The following is a 21,241-nucleotide window of genomic DNA, read 5'->3' as shown; positions in this document are numbered from 1 at the left end:
CTGAGAGACAATGCGAATGATCTAATTGCATTTGAAGGAGCGGCTGGCCAGGCTTGTTGCAACAGCTGATGGGCTCCTCTGAGTTTCAAGAGCTATTTATGGTAGATTAGCTGGGATCAGGGCTCTCCAGTTCAGGCCATAAAAGGCCCGTCCCATGTGGAGTTGCCCCACTGCTCCTGACGGCGTGCTCCGAGGCTGAAGCGTCCTCAGGTTTCACGTGGATTTACCCAGTAATGGATGGCCACACCAAGGCCAGATCGGGGAAGTTCAGCGTCAAGGACACCAGGGCACTGAAAACTTCGAGAAGAAGACTGTTTTTAATATTTTGGCGATCTTTTTTCCGAGAAACTTTTGGGATGTAGCCTTCACCTCTTTATTGCTTTTGCCATCCAAACGCCTTTTGGAAAGCACCGTTCTAAATTTATCCTATTCTGAATCATCACTCCTGATAGATGCCGTTGCCTGGTTTGCGCTGTGATACTTGATTTTGTACAGTGTTCCTTGGGCTAACTTTTGATATTTTGCTTTTTGTTTAGAATTTGAAAGTAGCGTTCAGTGAAAGGAGACGCAGAGAAATTACGTGAGGACATCCAGAGCCGTGTTTTATTTTTTATTTAGAAAAATAAGGAATCACAGTGTGATTTTTGCCCCCCCCCCCTTTAACTTAGAGGAACAACGATTAAACAGAAATTTGAAGTAAGTGAAAAATCTTCCTATAAATGTAAATGTAGTTGTCTGTTAAGTGCCATCTGTCTGAGCATGCTCCCTGAGGTTTGCTGACTTCAAGCTCTGGAATGTTCCTGCCCGTATGTGTTAGTTACTACTGTTACTCCTCTATGTACCCTTGGGCATGTTTTTTTGGTTTGGAAATGATGGGATTTCTTTTCCTTAAAAACAAAAGAACTTTGTGGTACAGAGAAGCTTGTACTAACAATTAATATTATTTAGTAAATACATTCTGTCTGAATGTGAGCACTTGAAGCCTTGGAATTAAAAGCCTATCCACAATACAGAGTACTTCCATACTGGTATCACAAGTCTGGGTTAGAATTCAGAAGGGCACGTTTTATTTCACTCTTGTTATGAATACATGCGGAAATGTAAACTGGCAGTGATCCTTTTGTATAATCTTTGTTTTGAGGGATCTTTACCTTGGTACTCTGATTCTTCAACTCTGGTGTTGCAGAATTAAGAAAACAAACAAAAACCTGCAAGTTTTAGTCCCTAGGTTTTGAACTTTTGTATTTCATTTTTAAATCATCCAAGAAAAAAAGCTGCATTAGCCTTTTTAAGTCCTAGATTTGCTCCTACTAAAAAATAACAAAGAGCTAGAGAACACTGATGGTTTACTTGACATACTGGTCCTTTAAAAAAAAAAAAGACAAGAGAGCTTTTTTTTATACCGTATCAGATGGACCAGTAGGAGCAGTAATTATTTTTACCAGGTAGAAAAACAGAATATTTATAGAGATAAGTTTCATCGATGAATACTGCTGTGGTTTGCAAACCAGAGGTAGTACCACAGTTTTAGCGGGCATTTGGAAATGCTTGGGGGCATTTCTGGTTCTCCTGATAATTGTGGCTGGCGTTTGGGGCATTGTGGTTAAGAATTAGAAATGCCCTGTAATGTGGGACAGTCCCATCGGGTGAAGCATGGCTCTGGCCAAAATGTGGGTGGTATTCCCTGCTGAGAAAAGCTGCAAGGCATACTTGCTCTCCCCCATTCCAGAGAGGAGCACAACGGGCTGTGCATACGGGCTGCCTCTTCTCCACAAACCAGGGGAACTCGTGAGGCACCAAGCAGCCGGGTGTCCTGCCAGGAGTGGCTCATCTGTGCTGCTGCTCCTGGGGGGGGAGGGGGCGCGCAGGGAGGTAACCGTGTCTCCCGCTCACCAAGCTTCCTTCTGTTGAGAGTGGGGCGACGCTTGTTAGCCCACAAGGAAATGCTTTTTTGATATCAACCAACTCTGGTGCCAGGAGCTTAACTTTCCAAGTGAAATTTGGTTAAAGCATCGCTTTTATTCAACAAACCCCAGCTATCTTTGTACTCTGGACACCTGCTTTTTCTTGGTAACCCCGCCTCTGGAAGATTGGGAATTTCAGTTTGGAAGGAACCTCTTTGTTAACACCTGGGGTCATTTAAAATTATCCAGTCGAGGATTTGAATCCAAAGAAAAGGGCCACTGGCCTTCCCAGGGATGCCCCGAGAGCGGCTGTTCAAGGTTCACAGTCTGTGAGGAGAGCTGTTGGGGGGGGCGGGGTGGGGGGAACCTCCATAGGCTTGTTTTTATTTTGGGGCACAAAGGAAGCCCTCTCCTCACTGTAGGGCTTCCTGAGCGGTGCCTTAGGACACTCGTTGTAGTGACAGTCACCATGGCCTCCCTAGGACCAGGAGAATTCCCAGTCTAGAGCTTTCCTGTAGTTCTGGGTTGCATTAATTTGTAACTCTGAACCAGAAGCCATGTGGTCACCCTTGACTCCTTTCCCTAGAGGTCACCAAGGCCCCTATGTCTGACTCTGAAATGATGTTCATGCCCATTACTTCCTCCTAAGCCTCCTTGTCCCTTACCTGGATAAGTGCATTGCCCTTAACTTGTCCCTTTGCCTCCAAGTTCCCCACTGCCCATTCCCTTCTCAGAATGACTCCCCCCCCCACACACACAAGATGGGATCCTGTCGCTCTTCAAAAGTCAAACTTTTCATGGTTTCTCACCAATTAAAGGTGAGAACTTGACTCCTTCGCTTCCCCCTCAGGGTCTCTCGCGCCACTCTCTTGCTGGCATCCATCCGTGAATCGTCCTGCCTTCCTTTGCATGCCAGGGAAGTGGTATCAAATGAAATCTTTCCAGAAGCTTCCACTGATCTGCCTCTGGGCTCCAGGGCCTTGACTCCTGCCTGTAGTTCGGGTTCCTGGCTCTGTGTCCTTGTGCCCCCTTCCTCTGTAGGAGGTTACCCAACAAGGCACCTGGATCCTAGCTCTCTTGCCCCCCCAGGATCTAGCCCAGTGCCCATTGTATAGTGGGTGCGTTAACTGAATTGAATGCATTGGAATGACTTGTGGATTCTTCACATCAAAATTTAACTGTTGATGAAATGCTTTTGCCATTGTTATTTAGTGTTATTCCCTATAGAAGTAGGTGTTCTGTGTAATAAGTTCTGGGTTTTTTCTTCCATATCTAATCACGCAAGCAGATTTGTCTTACCTAGTACAAGTGTGATGGGGTTTATGTACGTATGCTTTTGCCAACACAGGAAATTACAGTGCATTCGATGAAGTCAGCCACTTCGTTATTGGAGCCTTGCCTAAAATGAAGAAACTCCTCTAGGGGTGTGATTTGACTCATGTACTCTTCTTACGTACATCAAACTTTATCCCTTAGATGCAGCATCTCAGGTTTGCCCTGCTGACCTTGGACCAGAATGTAGCACCCCAGTGCCTGGTTCAGAGACTCACTGTCTTGTGGATACTCCTAGTTGCAGGAGGTTTTGAAAGAGGAATTTGCTTATTTTCTTCTGAAATTTGATCCTTTAATCCCAAACAAGTTCATAGCCCATTTCAAGTTGGCTTTTGTATGAATACGGTCAAAGAAAGAGCTTTAATATTTGCCTTGGGACTATTGGTTCACCCGTGCCACGGTGCTGGATTCATTTCAGCACAAATATATTGAACGTTTCACTTCAATATTACACGTCTGGGTGCGGGTCTTGGAGTTGGATGCCGTGGATGAAGGTGATGAAGCTCATTCCCTTCCTTAGTGAAGTCATTTCCTAGAGGGGTTCAGACAGGGGCTTAACGAAGCTGTTACACAAGTAGGGCTGGAAGGGGGCGCGTCTGGGGGGCTCAGTCCATTATGCATCTGCCTTCGGCTCAGGTCCTGATCCCAAGGTCCTGGAATTGAGTCCTGCATTGGGCTCCCTGCTCAGTGGGGAGCCTGCTTCTCCCTCTGCCTGCTCTGCCTGTCGCTCCCCCTGCTTGTGCTCGCTCACTCTCTCTGACAAATAAAAATTAAAACCTCTTAAAAAAACCCAAGTGGGCTGGAAGGGACGAACACTAATAACATGCCATCCATGCTCATTGGCAACCACTTAACCTACATTATCTCATTTAATTTGTACAGTGGTCCCTAAGAAATATTACTATCATTGTCCTTATTCTACGGGGGAAAAACTGAGGTTTCAAGAGGCTTGCCCGAGGGCACATACTACGGGGTCAAGGTAGAACTGAATTTGAACAGGTGTTTTTGGATTTTGATGCCGGCTCCACTCTGCTTGAAACCAGTGCTGCTCAGCTGTAACAAGCATCCCGTGAGGTCTTGTTAACGTACCGATTCTGATTCAATAGGTCTGGGGTAGGGCCCCCAAGAAGATCCTGATGCCTCTGGCCAGCACTGACTTTGAGTTAGCACGGTCTTAAAGTGCCCTGCTTTCTTGTGAAACCGGAGAAGGAAGCAGTCAGGTTGGGGGGACATCCAGGGGCTTCCCGCAGGAGAGGGGGTCTTCCAGGTTAATCTGCTCCCGTGCGTTTTTCATGTCAGCCCTTCCCACCGTTGGCTTACCTGGTTTGTCCCCCATTTCTCTTCTGACGGCTGCCTCTCTCCTGGCTCCTCCTCCTCACGTTGCAAACGTACTCAAGTTTCCTCCATCCTAAATAAAGCTCCCCTTGACCTCCAGCGATGAGCTGTTTCTTTCACCGCCCGTTCACTTCTCAGCACCCAGGGCTCTGTGGAGCTTTTACCCTCCCGGCAGCCCCACGTGATCTCCGGATTGCATTACCTCTGAGTACCACTTTATGAGGATCCTGCCTCCAGTCTACACTGACGGCTGTATTCTTGAGCTCTCCTAACACCTGTGTTTTCTAAATCCTGCTCCGTCTTCTCACTGCTCCGGCTTACTTTCTTGGGGTTAGGGTAAAAATTCTTGTGCTGCTCTCTCTATGGCGAATTATATGATCTGTCCATTCCAGATGAAATATATTCATTTGGGTTTTATGGTCTATTTTCTGTCTTTAATGAAGAGTTGTTCACTTACAATCAGCAAGGTTACCATCTGTATCCTAAATAACCAGCACTGATAGAATTAATGCATTAAGAGAGAACAGTTCGTTTCTGAGTGAAGTCTCAAAGGGCTTTTATACGTAATGCGCCTATAATTTGTGAACTATTTTGGTTAATCAAAGGCCTCATATTTCTGGATTTTCAATTATGTTCTGAGTACCGAAAGTTGCCAAATAACTTTGGACCTAGAGCTGCCATTGGACAGCAAAATCCTATTGGTACTTTCAGATTTTTTGAGATATCGGATATTTTAAATATTTTAAGTCCTAGGCTTTTCATACGTTCTAAAAACACTACCTAATTTTACCCCATTTAACCAAAAGTTTTTAAATATACACATGCACTTGCACACATATTACATGTTCAACAAAATAGCCACTCCAGCCAAAACAGGCATAGGAAAGCAGTAGCATTTCAACTTAAAAGATATTGAATTAAGAAGTAGGCAGTGGGGGTGCCTGAGTGGCTCTGTTGTTAAGCATCTGCCCTCGGCTCCGGTCATTATCCCTGGATCCTGGAATCGAGCCCCTCAGCAGGGAGCCTGCTTCTCTCTCTCCCTCTACCCTTGCTTGTGTTCCCTCTCTCACTGCGTCTCTCTGTCAAATAAATAAATAAAATATTTCTTAAAAAGTGGGCAATTAAAAGTAAAATAGCCTTTGAAAATTTTAGTATTGTTTCATGTAGATTTTCTTAGAAAAGTATTTTTAATTTAAGCTGCGATTTCAGATTCCCATGGACAGGATGGTCACAAGATTAGCCACATTTGTTTATTTTGCAATTACTTCATGCCTATAATAGTTGCTGTTATGAAAGCCAAGAACAAATGACATTTTAACGTCTATGATTCGTTTGCAAGGCTCCCTTCTGGTACCTTACACAGCTAATGGCTCTATAGGTTTGAGCCAGGTTAGAAAAATAAACTCAGCCATGCTATTCAGAGGTAGATGGCTCTCCAAAATCATGCTCATGGTCTTAATTTCCACCAGATGTTCATTTTAGCCAGACGCACATAATCATTTGGCTTTCTTATTTCATGCATTTTTGATTGAAAGTGTTGAATATTTTAAAATTCTGTGACTCGATAAATATTGTCGTGATGTGGTCGTAGGGAATGAGTAAGCTTCGTGTAATGCCTTCTGCCCCAACGTGGGATCCTCCCATTTAAGATGGAATTTATTTAGTTGGATTTGTGTCAGTTCTTCTCTCTAGAGGCTTCAGAGAGCTTGCAGACATCTAACAGTCCTTAAATATTTCAAAAGAGAATTTCAGTAAGAAGGTGGAATGGGGAGCAATAGGGAGGAAAATAATGTGAAAGCTATGATAGTAAATAAGTCTTGTGCCCCACCCGCCTCGGCCTCCCTCCCAAAGCTCCCAAGAAAGAACGGTTTCCCTTGCTCTTGGGGAGGAAGAAAATTTCACTTGGAAATCGAGGGTGTTTAATCCTGAGGAGTACTTGGAGCAATGGCAGAGTAAGTGGGAGCAGCCCTGGTCTTAATAACCAGCTGTGTGACTTTGGGTGAGTTCTTACCCTCTCTGAGCCTCATTCATTAAAACGAGCATTGGAATGGAGGATTTCTAAGGTCCCTTCTACCTATTAGGATTCTATAATTCAAAGACTTCAGAACTTGAAAATATTCTGGCCTCTCCTGGAAAGGAGACCCTGCATCTAAAAGGTGTGGTTCAAGACAGCAGAGCAGGACCAAGTTAGAAATGTCTTAAGCAGGAACACATAAATATTTTAAAATGTTTTCTCATTGTACTGACATGCTTCTGTTGAGATGTGCAGCCTGTTCTTCCTTCTCGGTTGGCTTGGTCTCTTCTTTGTCTTTGGAAAGTTCTGTCTTTTGGAAGTTTCTGCCCTCTCTTCAGACTGAACTCCCGTTGTTTCTTTTGTGTTCATTCAAATACTTAAATTTTCTTTCCTGTAGCCTAATGTATTCTTCGCCTGCATTTAGGCTTTTTCTCCTGATGTGAAACCCCAGAGTGGTCACAGCAGACCCCAGGAGGGATGCCTGAGACAGAATTTTCCTGTTCAGAACAGGAGTAAGGTGTGCTTTACTTTCTTTCTTTTTCTTTCTCTTCCCTTATACCTTCCCTTCCTTTCCCTCTCTCCTCCCTTCTTCCTTTCGTCCCTTCCTGTTTATTAGTTCACTGCCAGGCAGTCATTCTTTATCAACAGTTATTTTCTGAGCACTGACTGTGTACCAAGGACTGGTATTGCTTCTGGGGAAAGAACAGTGATCAAATCCCTGCCCCCACTGGTGTTTGACCTCTAATGCACTCAAGAATGATTCTTCTTTTTTAACCATATGTGTCTTTAATGTGCTTAAATGACAGAATTTAAAATAGCTGTCATGTTTCCTAACCCAGAGGAGGTGCTTGTCATGTTTACTGTCAACAGTTGGCATTATTTTCCAAAACACTCTCTTCCCCTATAATTAATACTGATAAAGATCATAAGCTTTTTTGCGGGGGGGGGGGGGAATTCTGTTTGAGTTAGGCAAGTTGAGGTCAGATACCCATCTCCATCAAATTTTTATTTTTTAAGATCTTATTTATTTATTTGACAGACAGATCACAAGTAGGCAGAGAGGCAGGCAGAGAGAGAGGGAGAAGCAGTCTCCCCGCTGAGCAAAGAGCCTGATGCGGGGCTGGATCCCAGGACCCTGATATCATGACCTGAGCTGAAGGCAGCAGCTTAACCCACTGAGCCACCCAGGTGCCCCCCTCAAATTTTTTTTTAAAGATTTTATTTTTAAGTATTCTCTACACCCAATATGGGGCTCAAACCTGCAACCCTGAGATCAAAAGTCACTCGTGCCACTGACTGAGCCAGCCAGGTTCCTCTCCCTCAATTTTTTGATTCATGTTCTCTTAACTCTCACAAAATGCTATCTATAAAATATTGATTCTTTGTCGAGGTGAAGGTTGACATTGATATCATTCAATCAAGATACTCTAGAAATAACTCTGAATCAACTTCTTTCTTACTTTCAGAATTTATCTGTTTTGAAAATATTTTTAAACTTAGCAAAAATTTAAAAATAAAGGCAGTTTTACCTGAAGACTTTGAAGTGAGGGAGAAGACCGGAGTCCCATCAGTTAAACTATTGCGTATCACTAGAAGTGCCAGAGAAGCTGTCTTAGGACAGAAACTTTGGAATCCATAATCTGTCATTCTGTGTATTATTTTTTCTTTTGAAGATTATTTGCCTGGTCTCCTTTATTACCAGGGGAAGCTGGTTTTATACTAAGTAAAACATTAGCTGCTGTCCTGCCTCTAGTGTATGTTAGTTTTTACATTTAATTTTGCACAAGTTGTAAAGGGCATTCTTGGTTCATGGGGCTGTAAACATTTCAACCTTTGTCCTTCACAAAGTAATTATTTCATTAAAAGTAAATTACAATGTGTTCAGTAGCTCCAGATAAAAATGCTCATCACATGGTAAATGGATACGCTAAGATTTGAGGAGAACAAATTACCTTGGTATTTTAATAGAGTTTTCTGAGCTAATTTTTATTCATAACATCTCTCTGGCTAATGTGAGGGCTGATGATGATCTCTATAATTAACGAGCTCACGTTTGGGGGAAAAAAAATGACTAACAGGTAGATAACTTCGGGCAGCATGAAGCCAGAACTGTTATTATGGGGGAGTTGTGTTTAGGTGACCACTATGAAAGGTGCCCTTGTTGAGCGTATTTTGTTGTTGTTGTTGAAGATTTTATTTATTTATTTGAGATTGAGAGAGAGAGAAAAAAAAGCAGGGGGACAAGCAGATTCCCTGCTGAGCAAGGAGCCAGATGTGGAGCTCGATCCCAGGACCCTGAAATCATGACTTGAGCTGAAGAAGTGTCAAGGGAGACACTCAGGTGCCCTGAGGATATGTTTTAAACAGGTCCATGAACAGTCTGTAGAAAGGCGACAATATCTCCTTTGTATGAAGGAGAAAGGCTGTGTGAAGAAGGTGCCCTTTTTTGAAAGGCTGTGACTCCCATGAGAAACTCAAGTTCTAATTATTTGTATAGACGCGAGTGTCTAGGGATTGCTTGGAGGTCTGGGTGACCCCATGGGGCGCACACCCCTGGACTGTGTCATGTTTCAGCATCCACCTGCTGAGACCGAGTCGGGGCAACCAGCAGGTCAGGGTCATTGCTGCCCAGTAGGACCTCCCGCGCTGGTGGACAAGCTCTCAGGTCGGTGCTGTGCTCTCAGGCGCCCACCAGCCATGGCTGTGAGCACTTGAAAACGTGGCAAGTGCAATTGAGGAACTGAACTTTTAAATTACTTCTACTTAGTCTAAACTGCATTCGCCTTCTGTTGTTGGAAGTCACAGGTCCAGGGGAAATGGCTCTGTGCTTTCTGCATCTGCCGATAGAAGCTGGGACCTGTTGCCACAGTCACCTCGGTGGTAATGCTCAGATGGCTGGGGGAGAGTAGCAACTACTGTGCTTTTCAAATGGAAAATTTGAAGTTGAAAATGTACTGAATTTTAACGAGTGGGATTCACCCTTCCTCTCACTGGTCCTCAGATGAGCGTGCGCGTGCACACGCACACACACACACACACACACACACACACACACACAGTATGCCATTCTATAGGTTCTCTGTGGCCCTGAACACAGTCAGTGTTCATTTCTGCATTTTGATTGTGTATCCAAAGATAGGGGCTTTCTAGTCTCACCACCGCTAGTCCTGTGAGCTGGAATCTTCAGTCCGACATCATGGGCAGCGCCTGCCTGATGGTCAGCAGGGAGGGAAGCAAAGTGGACTGGGCTGGTAGGGGGCTGGGGTCCTAATCGGATAGGTTGCCAGCTCCTCCGTTAGCCACTGTATTGTTTTTTCCTAAATTTGTGTCTTGACGTCAAGCGATGCAGTTTTGTGAGACATTAGTTTACGTGATTTTTCACTTATTTTTGTGCTTAGTTTTCTTATACTTAGGGCTACAAACTAAAGCCGTCCTTTGGGAACCTGGGCTGGAAACGAGGAGACTTTTCTGTGATAGGGGCTCACGTGACGGGCTCTGCTTCACAAGCATACGGAACACCTATTCCTTCATCCTAGTTATTTTTGAGTACTTGCTGGGGTGACTAACAATACTGCAGATTTCCTCCAAGTGTCCGTGGCTGGCGAACCTCGGAGAGTGGAGAAGGCAGTGTCGAGCAGCGTGCTGGGGGGCATAGGGAGAGCCCTGCCAACCTGCCCCAGTCACTTCTCCTCACATCAAAACGATGAGGTGTTGACCCACACTGTCTCCAGGGGCTAATCTCAAGCGTCTGGGGCGTGTGTGTGTGTGTGTGTGTGTGTGTGTGTGTGTATGTGTATGTGTGTAGCTTTTCCTCAGAATCTTTATTATTGAGCCCATAAGCAGAAGAGAATGGGAAGTCATGGGCACTGAAGGAAACTAGGGCTATAGGATGTGTTAGGGTTGAGAAGGGGCCCACTGATATCCAGGGTCGTGGCCCTCACCCCTGCCTGGGAGCCCACAGTCCAGGGGGTTGGTAGGGGTGTGTCTTTTGGAGGGCGCGTGAATTGCTCCGGAGACCGTAACCCTTCCTTCTGCACCCCAGGCTCAGACGGCGGGGACATCCCCCCTGTTCCCCGGACCCATGTTCTTCACCCTGTGCTTCTGCACCCCCGCTCCCAAGGGTGGAATGCTTCTCCTTGCCAGCCCTCCGAGCTTTCCAGCTCCCAGGAGCTTACTGCCTTCCCGGGGGAGACTCTCCTCGGGGAACTTTGCAGCTCCCCACCAGCCACCGGCTAGGCTAGGCAAGCCCAGAGAAGGACTTGGTGTCACTTGGTGACACCAGCTGGTCAGATCATTGCCCGCGTCACTGCTCTCCGTCTGAAGTCTAAGTAGACTAGAGAGATGCTTTCCTCAACCGGTCCAACAAAGCTCACCGAAAACTTACTTTCTGCCCGAAATGAATGCAGTGATCCTTTATTAAATACCCAGAATGCAGAGGCCGGGACAGTTCCGCATAGCCCCAGTAACCCTCGCCTCCAGTGTGCATGAATAAATGTGGCTAATTAGATTAGGTGACCATATAGCAAAAACAATGCAGCTCAGCTGTTGAGCTGAATAGATGTTTTTAAAATAACCAACAGAGTTGACGCACCTCGTTACCAAACCTTTTTTGGATTGTTCGAGGGGTGGGGGCGTATTTAGGGGTAATATAAGGTGAATCAGCCTTCTCTGCTTCCTCCTCTGTCTTCCTCCCCTCTTCTGCCCTCTTTCCTCTTCCTTTCTTTCCCTCCCCCTCCTCTTCTGTCTTTCTCTCCCTCTTCCCTTCCTTTCTTTTCCTCTTTCTGCTTCCTATTTTTCTTCTGTTTTCTTTTCTCTTGCTGCTTCTCTTCAGCTAAGTCAAGACCTAAGCAACATGGCCCTGGATATCTGTAAGTTTATATATAGGACATCTTTATAGAGACCTAAAATCTCCCTTTACACAGTTCTGATACCTTTTGTCGCATGAGTAATACTATAAATGATCTTTTAAAAATTACTATATTCTGCAACATGGAATTTGATCTTTAGGCATTCTTCTGTTTTGTGGAAAGAGACTTGTTTCTTGCTAGAGCTGACTGGTTATCTTTCCTTCACACTATCTTTGCTTGTGCGTATCTTATAGGTCTACATGTGGATATGTGTGAATAACAACCAAAAAATATCTGCTTACATTTTTTTTTCCTCCTTAACCTGTTTCAGTATGTAATATGTCGCTAGCAATAAGGAGAAAGTGAGTACTGGACACCGTAGTTTAATTTTAGTAGAGCAAAAGTGAAAACTCAGATCTCCATTTCTGCTTCTGTGCTCGTTAACTCAAATGTAAAATTAGAAATGTGGTCATTATTTGGCAGTTTTGACTTTCTAAGGAAACCATATCATAGTGTATGCGTCTATGTGCTGGCCTTTAAAAATAGATCTCATCCCGCGAGGAGATGAGCCCACTTGGCTGCAGTCACGGTGAGGCCTGTGGATTAACCGGTGGGCTTTGTCAGCTGTGGCTGGGAGTTCTCGACTCTTCCCAGGAGCATTAAATCTCCCAGCTTCGGCTGCATTCAGTTCATCTTTGGTCAAAGCTCTGGTGTTTTAAAAGCTAACCGCTGACGAGTAAACACTCTTGACCCTGATTGTAAACATTTGTCATACGTCTGGTTAGTTTTCGTTTTCACTGACCAGAATCATTCTGGCAGCAGAGTCCTTAAGTCTGACAGCCCGACAAATTCTACAGAATCCCTTGTTTTTCTCACACAGGCTTTGACTCTGACTCACCGTCCCTTTGAAAACATTTCTTCTCTGGTATTGCAGATCTCCATAAATATACATCCTTGAGCAAATGAGGTGTAGGAAAGAACTTAAACATTGGATGACCGAAAAAAAAAAAAAAAGCATGTTTTGCAGCTTCATGTCTTCTGTCTGTCGTCCTGAGGAGATCAAAGAGGATCATTCTTCGAGGTTCTGTTTAGATTCTGGAGGCCATGGCCATTGCCCCTCCTCTGTTTATCTTTCCACTGGGGGATTTGACCATTGTCATTGTGGGCTACTCAGGGGACGGCAAGGCCATGTGGATGTTGAGTGGCCGCCTTGGGCACAGGTCCACTGCCATGTGCTTCTGGAGTCTTCTGGAGCTCGAAAGCCACACCAGGGCTCCGCACTCCGGTGTCTGCTGAAAGGCCACTGCTCTACCTGGGAAATAAGGGGCAGTGGGGGTTTGAGGCAGAGACCTGTGGACTCTGAAAGCACCTGGAGGTTCTCATGGATAGTCACACATGAGTAGAATGAAGGCATTTGGGTTTTGTCAGTGGTTGAGAAGCTCCAGACTGCGCCAGGCATGGTGGGTCTGTGTGAGAAGTGGAGCTGAGGAAGGCTTGGGTCTGAGCGTGCTCTGACTTTGGCTTTGTGCGGCCACTCATCCAGAAGCATTCCGCCTGAGGCCCCAGAGGCCAGGCCTCTCTCGACAGCAGGGTCTTGTTTTGTTAAGGAGCTGCAAACAGCCTGTTGTAGTAAGAAAGAAACAGCGTTTTCTTTTCCACAGCAGTATGGACATGAAGGAGAACTTGAAGTCGACAAACTCAACCGTAAATCTTCCCCTCCCTAAGAATCCTGTGTTGAGGTCTTGATTCTTAAAATGAACTGTGTGTAGCTGTTGGGCTTTTGGCTGATTCTAGTGCTTTGTGTAAAATCAAATTTATTTAGCATCCTCCCACCCTGAAGAGGACTGGATTCACCAGCCTCTCATGAGAACACGCCTCTCCCTTCTGCTTGTGTGAGATGCTGGGAAGCGGTCTTACCCCATAGTTACTGGGTCATGCGATTAGCGGTTCCTAGGACAGTTCCTTAGGGCCCATGACATTGGCTGTGTTTTAGGACTTGAAAACATCAACATCTCAGCCTGACTGTGGAATATTCAAGGAGGCATCTGTCTTCTAAATCTTCCCTCCTTGTCCAAGGAGGGCCACACAGAAATGAACTTGAGAAAAGTCTAATCCTTCTTTGAAATATAAAACCAACAGCAATAAGTAGACTGTATACCTCGGAGGGTACACAGAAGCCTGTCGTGATCACCTGGGAGGATCCTTCCAAGGACCTTCTCCAGACATGGTTTCCTTTCACATACTTTATGGAGTTTTTTAATTAAGTGGACAGAATTTCTTAATGTGATTTGCTGGTTTTCTAGTTGAGTTAGATTTAAATAACTAGGTAATAGCATGAAGAACACACCCACACACAGATCCAGCCCTACCTGTAGGAAACTTGGGCACTCAAGAGAATATTCTAGAACCACCCAGCACTGGCCTCTGTGTGGACCTGGGCCCGGGCAGAGAAGCTTTGCTGGAGTGGACTCTGGCTACAGTCTCTACTCTGTCCCATTAGGATTGGGCAAAAGAATTCATGTATTATTTGAAATTGAAAATGAAACCTGTTGTTAAGATAATGACCGGCCATATACTTTACCTAGAAAATATGGATGCAGTATAGTAAATCCTAATGTCAAATTAACAAGTTTTCTGTGTGAGGTATTATTTATCTGGGTTCTGTCCTCCATGTCATTTTATTGTTGAGTTTATTTGATTTTGGAACAACTTGCATGTCTGTATCCTAATTGCCCGAGTGCCAGAGTTACAGAACAGGCTTACAGGTTTTTAATCCCAAAGCTCGAAATAGAATTTCCTCCAGGAGCAATGATTTCATAAGCCACTCAGTTATAGGTTGAAAGAAACTTGAGTTGATAAGTATTTAAAAACTAAACTTGGTCTTCTTTACATGTATGTTATTTAGGTGGGGTATTATGTGAGTTCTTGCCGATTGTGTAGGAAAAGCATCAACTTCAGTTCATAGTTGTAGAAATGAAGGTGAGGAAGTCAGGACGGAAGTTTGTAGCATGGTGAACTCTTAATTATTCTGAAAATTGGACATTTCAGAGTGGTAGATATTTTTGAGTGTATCTAAACAGGATTTTTTTCAAATACTATTTTTATGCATTTTTTTCTTATCTCCCTCATTTCTTCTTCTTTTTAAAAAAGATTTTATTTATTTATTTGTCAGAGAGAGAGAGTGAGCACAAGCAGGGGGAACGGCAGACAGAGGGAGAGGCAGGCTCCCCACTGAGCAAGGACCCTGATGTGGGACTCAATCCCAGGACCCCTCATGACCTGGGACGAAGGCAGACGCTTAGCTGACTGAGTCACCCATGTGCCCCTAAATAGGATTTAGGAAGTATTTTTGTACTGATACTTATATTGGTATGTCTGATATTTAGGACTTGTAACCATCACTGCTCCAGTAATTGGTATATAACAAGTGTTCAATAAATAGTTGTGCAATGAAGAAATTGATGAATTGAATGAACATACATGTGCACACACACCCAGACACACACCCAGACACACCCAAACACAGGAAGTAGCCAAAAGCAGTAGGAGCTGAAAGCCTGTTTGATGTTCTCATCTGCCAAGCTCCTTAGTGAAAATTTGCTTTGTAACACTTCTGATTCATTCAAGCCTTCTCCCGAAGGAAAGTAATTAAATGTTTTGTTTTAAGCAGTTCCATTTTTGTACTGCAGGTGACAAGTGAGGAGCAACCAGTTTTTAGCTTTTAACGAAATGAGTAATTAAACACAGAAGGGACTGCCAATAAAATTGAAGTAAAATCCGTCATGAATCCAGTTCTGTGTTGAATTTGCTTTGTGTATTGATGGGAAACTATGTTAAAGAAAAACCTGTGAGGTTTGGGTTTTTGTTTGTTTGTTTGTTTGTTTTTAAATAATTGAGAGAATTAGGATGTTTCTAAAAGGTTTAAAAACAAGGTAGCAAACGTCTAGAAAACTGTTTAAATCTAAAGCAAGTGAGGAAAGATCATTGGGATATCATTTTAATAGTAGCAATTGAAAATTGCTGTATTTCTTAAATAGACATTATCTTTTTGCCTTAAAGGATTTGCAGCTGCGATTTACTTATTTAAGTTCAAACCTGGTGTGTGACTGCAGGCTTTCCCTGGGGCCCCTGGAGCTGGAGTCAATGGGTTCAAATTCCAGCACTGTCCATTACTACTTGTATTAGCACAGGCAGGAAACTCAACTTCTGTCTCTATTTCCTTATCTGTAAAATGGGCATGATAATAGTACATAGAATTGTTCTGAGAACTACATGGGCCGATACATATAAACCATCAAACCTCTAAAGCAACATTTGCTGGGGGCAGTGTTGATTCAGAGATTATTATTATTAACCCTCATTGGGGCTTTGTGGACATTGTTCTAATGAGCTCTATAGTCAGGACATATGTGACTAAGAAAAGAATAGTTGGGAGGATCTAAGGATATTTTGAAAATCGAATTTTCATTTGCTAAGTTTTTGTGCTTTTTAAACAATGGAACATTTCTTGGAAAAATAACATTTAAGATCAAGAGAACTCATGATATGCTCTTATTTTTACCAGATCCAAAGCTCCAGAGCTGTTTCGTTTCATTTCGTTTCGTTTTCTTTTCTTTCTTTAATATTTTATTTATGTGAGAGAGAGAGAGAGCCAAAGAGAGAGCACGAGCGGGTGGGAGCAGCAGAGGGAGAGGGAGAAGCAGGCTCCCCACTGAGCAGGGAGCCCGATGCAGGGCTCGATCCCAGGACCCTAAGATCATGACCTGAGGTGAAGGCAGACGCCTAACTGATTGATCCCTCCAGGTGCCTTCAGGGCTAGTTCTTTGAAGTATAAATCATTTGTTAATAATATATAATAATCATAGTAATAATAACAGTAATAATTTGTTAATGTTAACTGCAGTTAACATGGGCAGAGCACTTAGGGGAAGACGGCACTGCTCTGAAACCCTGAGTTCTCACAGTAAGGAGATCAAGTATCAGTTTGTAAATGATTCAACTATAATTCTGCCCAGGCCAGAGTGGAGATCAGTTCTAATCCCATCACTGCCATCACACATGGATGTAAAGAATGCTTAGTCATTCTGTCACTTGATGTCATTTGCAACACCCGAGAGGGGTAAAAGGACAGCAGAACGCTCTAAAAAGTTTTCCCTAAGAGTAACTAGAATGAGGGGATTAAATTTCCATTGGCCATTAAGAACCGGAGGCCAGTTGTAACTGCCCGGGTTTCTCCAGATTCCCAGGACCTTTGCTCGGATGACCTAAGCGCCCTGCTGGCACACACATGCCTCCCAAGTCCAGACACATTCTCTTCTTACTTGTAATGGGAATAGGGCTGAGAATTGATATTTCCTGAGATAGCTGGGGAGGTGAGTCCCACCAACATCTGGGCCGTCCCCTCGGGCAGATAGAGTATTTCTATGAAAAACGAGGCGACATTTTGCTAACGGGTTTGACACCATTCCACAGCTCACACCTCCCACTCTGGCATTCTGTATCTCCTGTAGCTTCAGGTCTGGAATGATAGATTCTCCCCCTTGTTGCTGGCATGGCCCCTTTGTCTTAGAACATGCATAACCTTGAACAATAGGCTACCCCAAGTGTTGGGGTCCCAGGGAACCAGCTGGCTCTAGTCACCTAGAAGAATCCACTGAGTTCTGGCTGGTTGAGACCAGGTGTTCTCCAGGCCATTGCTGTCCTTAGAGATCCTTCTCTCCCACAGCTGTGGGATACTGCAGAGCAGGGGATCTGTCCACTTTGTAGCCACATCTAATAGCAGTCAGCCTGACCTCCTGGGTGCCTCTTGAATTTAAGAACTTCTCTACCTTTGGCATTGGTCTGTTCCGCATTCCCCTCCAGAACATCCCAGGATGTTGTAAAATGTCAAGTAATTTTTATCTTAAAAAAGGGGTGGCATTTGAGCCCCATCATATGTCATAGGGACACGCCTGCCAGAGCTAAAAAGAGACACTTATCACATCCTGTCCTGGCTCGGGAGGAGCTGGGGATGAGTAAACCACTTGTCACTTTACGGGTGGTTCTCCCTGCTGTCGTCCCTATCTGAGATGAACCAGGGCCATGCCTGTACCACGGTCGGCCCTGTGCATTTGAAACAGTGAAGGCTTTTAAAAAGAGGGGCTTCTGAGTGCTTTGAGACAATGAAAATTTGAAGGCACAATGTGCTCAAGACTGCGAACCAGGTCTCTTCCCATCAAACAAAAGTAAACCAAGAATTACATTAAGAGGGACTTAGGTGAGGCATGGGGGTCTGTTGAATGGTAAAGATTGCCACCAGCGCAGACGCTGACCTGAGGAAGGAAAAGGCAGCACTCCTCTCAGGCACGTTGTGGGTGTTGTAGAAGCAGTGCTATTACCCATGAAGGCAAAAAGAAAGCCAAGATGTTACCTGTTGAAAGGGCAGAATAGAGTAGATCGATGTGCATAGCAAATATAAAATAGTCTATCGCTCTGGTCACAGATGCAACTAGGCAATTGGTAAAAGCAAGCAGTGCTTTGGGTGCTGCAGAGCCCAGGCAGCCCAGAAGCTCAGAGGTGAGTACAAACACAGACGTTCACAGTTTGGTGGAACGTGTCATCCGATATCAGAGTTGAGGAGCAAGAAGGAGTCCGGGAGACTTGACAGGAGTAAAAGATGGTTGGGATATTGATAAGTGGAAGGACGGAGGTGGGTGGGCAGGAGGGAAGGGCAGACCAACGTAGAATGAATGGACGTCTTTCAGGCAAGGAGAGCCTTGAAGGACAAGCTGGATGGTGTGAGTTTCTTGGCCACAGGAAACTTGGGGGGGTTTGGGATGGAGCAGGAGGCACGAGGTAGTTAAGAAGCTGGGATTATATAAGTCTCGAAGCCCACTGACTGCCATGGGAAGAGAAGGAAAGGGGCCAAAGTGGTGTGGGCAGAATCACCTGAGGTGTGGATTGGACGTAGACATGTGTCAGAGTGGAGGAGACGTGGTGGGAGCACTCACTGCCATCCGCTAGGAGCCACAGGGAAAAAGTAAGAGCAGGGGGAGGCTTGCCACCACTTCGCAGAGCTGAGCTTGCTTTGGCCTCACTGGTTCATCATGCTGAAGGTCAGGAGGGTCAGCAGGAACGTGGGCACAGCATGGTGTCCCCAGCGAGAGGGAGTTTTGCTGCAGAGGTGATGGTAGTCCTCCCCTCGGGGATCTGCAGGTCTCTCTCCCAGGAGAGAGCCAGTCCTGCTGGGCTGCAGGGCGTGATCACCGAGGGCCTTTTATGACCTTCCTTAGAAATCCAAACCTCTCTTGCAGTACAGTCAATCACAAATTATTTGTTCTATAAAAGCTTGACAAATGGCCAGGAGTCCCACAGCTCCCAAGGTGTGATTTGTCACATCTTCTGGCTGTTCCAAATCTCCAGCTCCTTGAGCCTGGCACATGAATGGGATGGGAAGGTAGGACAGGAAGGCTGTGGCCTGATTTGGCTTGCTCCCAGCTCTGCTTCCAGGATGCGGCCTGGAGCACGGCACAGGTGAACGTGGGCCACCGAACATCTTTTGAGGTGGGGGGCAGGAAGTTGGCAGTGTTAAAAGCTGAACCTTCAAACAGCCTACTCAAAGAGTTAGGAAAAGAGAAGACCATGTTTACTAAAGCAATAAAATGGATAAAATAGCAAGAAATAATTTAATATGAAATATGTGAAATCTATGTGTAGAAACCTGTTAAACGTCCCTAAAGAATTCAAAAAGAATTTGAAAAAAAAAAAAAAAGAAAGGAAAAAAAGAAAAGAATACCTCATGTTCTAGAATGGAAAAATTCAAGATCATGAATATATCAATTCTTCCTCAGTTAGTTTAACATTACCAATAAAATACCCACTGTTAATATTTTTTAAAAAGTAGATAAGTGGATTCTAAAGTTCATGTGGTTAAATAAATAAGATCTAGCACTTAGTGAGTACATTGTAAAGCCTTAGTATTGAAAAGGAGGTCCTAAAGTATGAATAAACAGATCAGTGGAACAGATTAGAAATCTAGAAATGGTCCCAAATATATACGGAAATAAATGGGGAAAAGTGTGATTTAAAATTAACTGGGAAAATTAGACCGCTCAATGTTCAGGCAACTGCATAACCAAGTAGAAAAATAAGTAAGTTGTATCATATACCAGGATAAATTTTTAATAGATCACATAGTTAAATAGTTACATGTTTAAAGAAGAACTAAACCACAAATACATCCTGATTCTAACAAACCGACTTTATAAAGACATTATTGAGGCAATTGGAGAAAATTAAATGTCGATCAAGTATTAGATGATATCAAATAGCTTGTTAATTTTGTTACATATGACAATAGCATGGTAGCTATGAAAGAAAAGGTCTATGCTGTTTTTTAAATTTTTTTTAATTTTAAAAAAGATTTTATTTATTTGACAGACGGAGACAGTGAGAGAGGTAACAAGCAGGGGGAAGTGGGGAAGGGAGAAGCAGGCTCCCCACTGAGCAGGGAGCCCGATGCAGGGCTCGATCCCAGGACACTGGGATCACGACCTGAGCCAAAGACAGACAGACACTTAACAACTGAGCCACCAGGCACTCCTCTATGCTATTTTTAAATGCATATTGAAGTATACAGAGGTAAAATGATTTGAGATCTTGGGTTTGCTTTAAAATAATGTTGTAGAGAGAGAAGGACTAGAAGCAGCTAGTATGGCAAAAACTTTATAATTGAATCTAGTGGTGGGCATGGGGGAGTTCCTTGTAGCATTGTCTCTACTTTCTATAGGTTTACATTTAAAAAAAAAAATAAGTACCAGAATGAAACAGGAAAAATTTCTTCAGAGCTCTGTGTTTGGCAGACGTTTCCTGCTGATTGACCGTGCAGAACCCATGAAATAAAAGATTGATAAAAATTAACCATATTTACAAAACACCATCACTTTCCCACTAGGGGAGAAAAAAAAATGCCATGAAAGAGAAAGGAAAAACTAAAACTACCTGTGACTCATATCACAGGGTACATGGTTCATATATTAATATGTAAACTTCTAGAAATCCTAAGAAAACAAAAAACAAAACAAAAATCACTGTAGGAAAATTGGCAAAGCATCTAAATGGATTGCACACCCCAAAAGAGAAAGGACATTTAAATAGATCTTACACATGTGAAAAAATGCTCCAGTGCATTCAGAGTAAGGGAAATCAAAATGTGCTGTGAGCAGGAGGCCTCAGAAGAGGGAGAATCCAGGAGTCCATTGTGAGCTGGGAGCCGAGAACCACTGCTGATGGGAATGACAATGGCAGCGTGACTTCCAGGAGCAATGTGGCCGTTGCGGCCAGGACGCCTTCAGATAGACCTGCTACTCCCATCGCAGGCTGTACACTGTAGCTTTGTGTCACATAGCGGACTAGAAACTTTGATTGCCCGTCACCAGGGGGCTGGGGGATAAATTATGGAATACTGTGGACCTGTGACAGATGAGGGCCGTGGGGGAAAGTGCTGTCTGTGTCCCCGTAGAGACGGATCTCCGAAGAACAGCACTCAAGGTACTCCGTATTGGGCTATAAAAGGGATGAGAGGCATTCATTGAGGTTTTCTTGCATGAAAAGACTCTGTAAGGACAGATAAGAAATTAATCGCTGGCCACTAGGAAACAAGGGGGAGGGCTGGAATGGTTCCCTGCGAACCTTCTCCTACTTTGGAGGATTCACATGAATCAAGAAATCACACAAGTAAGCTGGGTCTTAAAAGACTGTACTGTGGGCTCAGAACCTAAGAGTCACCTTCGCAGATCAAGTTCTGGCTTTATGTATTATGTCTATTAGCA

The 21,241-nt window shown here is 44.1% G+C and overlaps 1 protein-coding gene across 1 annotated transcript in view; it reads left to right on the top strand.

Annotated features, from left to right (window-relative positions):
- Positions 1 to 225: 225 nt before the first annotated feature.
- SVIL (supervillin) overlaps positions 226 to 21,241 on the top strand; it is a 149,724-nt gene continuing 128,708 nt past the window's right edge. The window contains exon 1 of the mRNA XM_080810694.1: positions 226 to 696. The gene's annotated coding sequence lies outside the window, so the exon portion shown is untranslated. The remainder of the gene's footprint in view (positions 697 to 21,241) is intronic.

This window comes from Martes martes (genome assembly GCF_963455335.1).
Source record: "Martes martes genome assembly, chromosome: 8".
Taxonomy (NCBI): domain Eukaryota; kingdom Metazoa; phylum Chordata; class Mammalia; order Carnivora; family Mustelidae; genus Martes; species Martes martes.
This window is presented reverse-complemented; position numbering and strand designations above follow the sequence as displayed.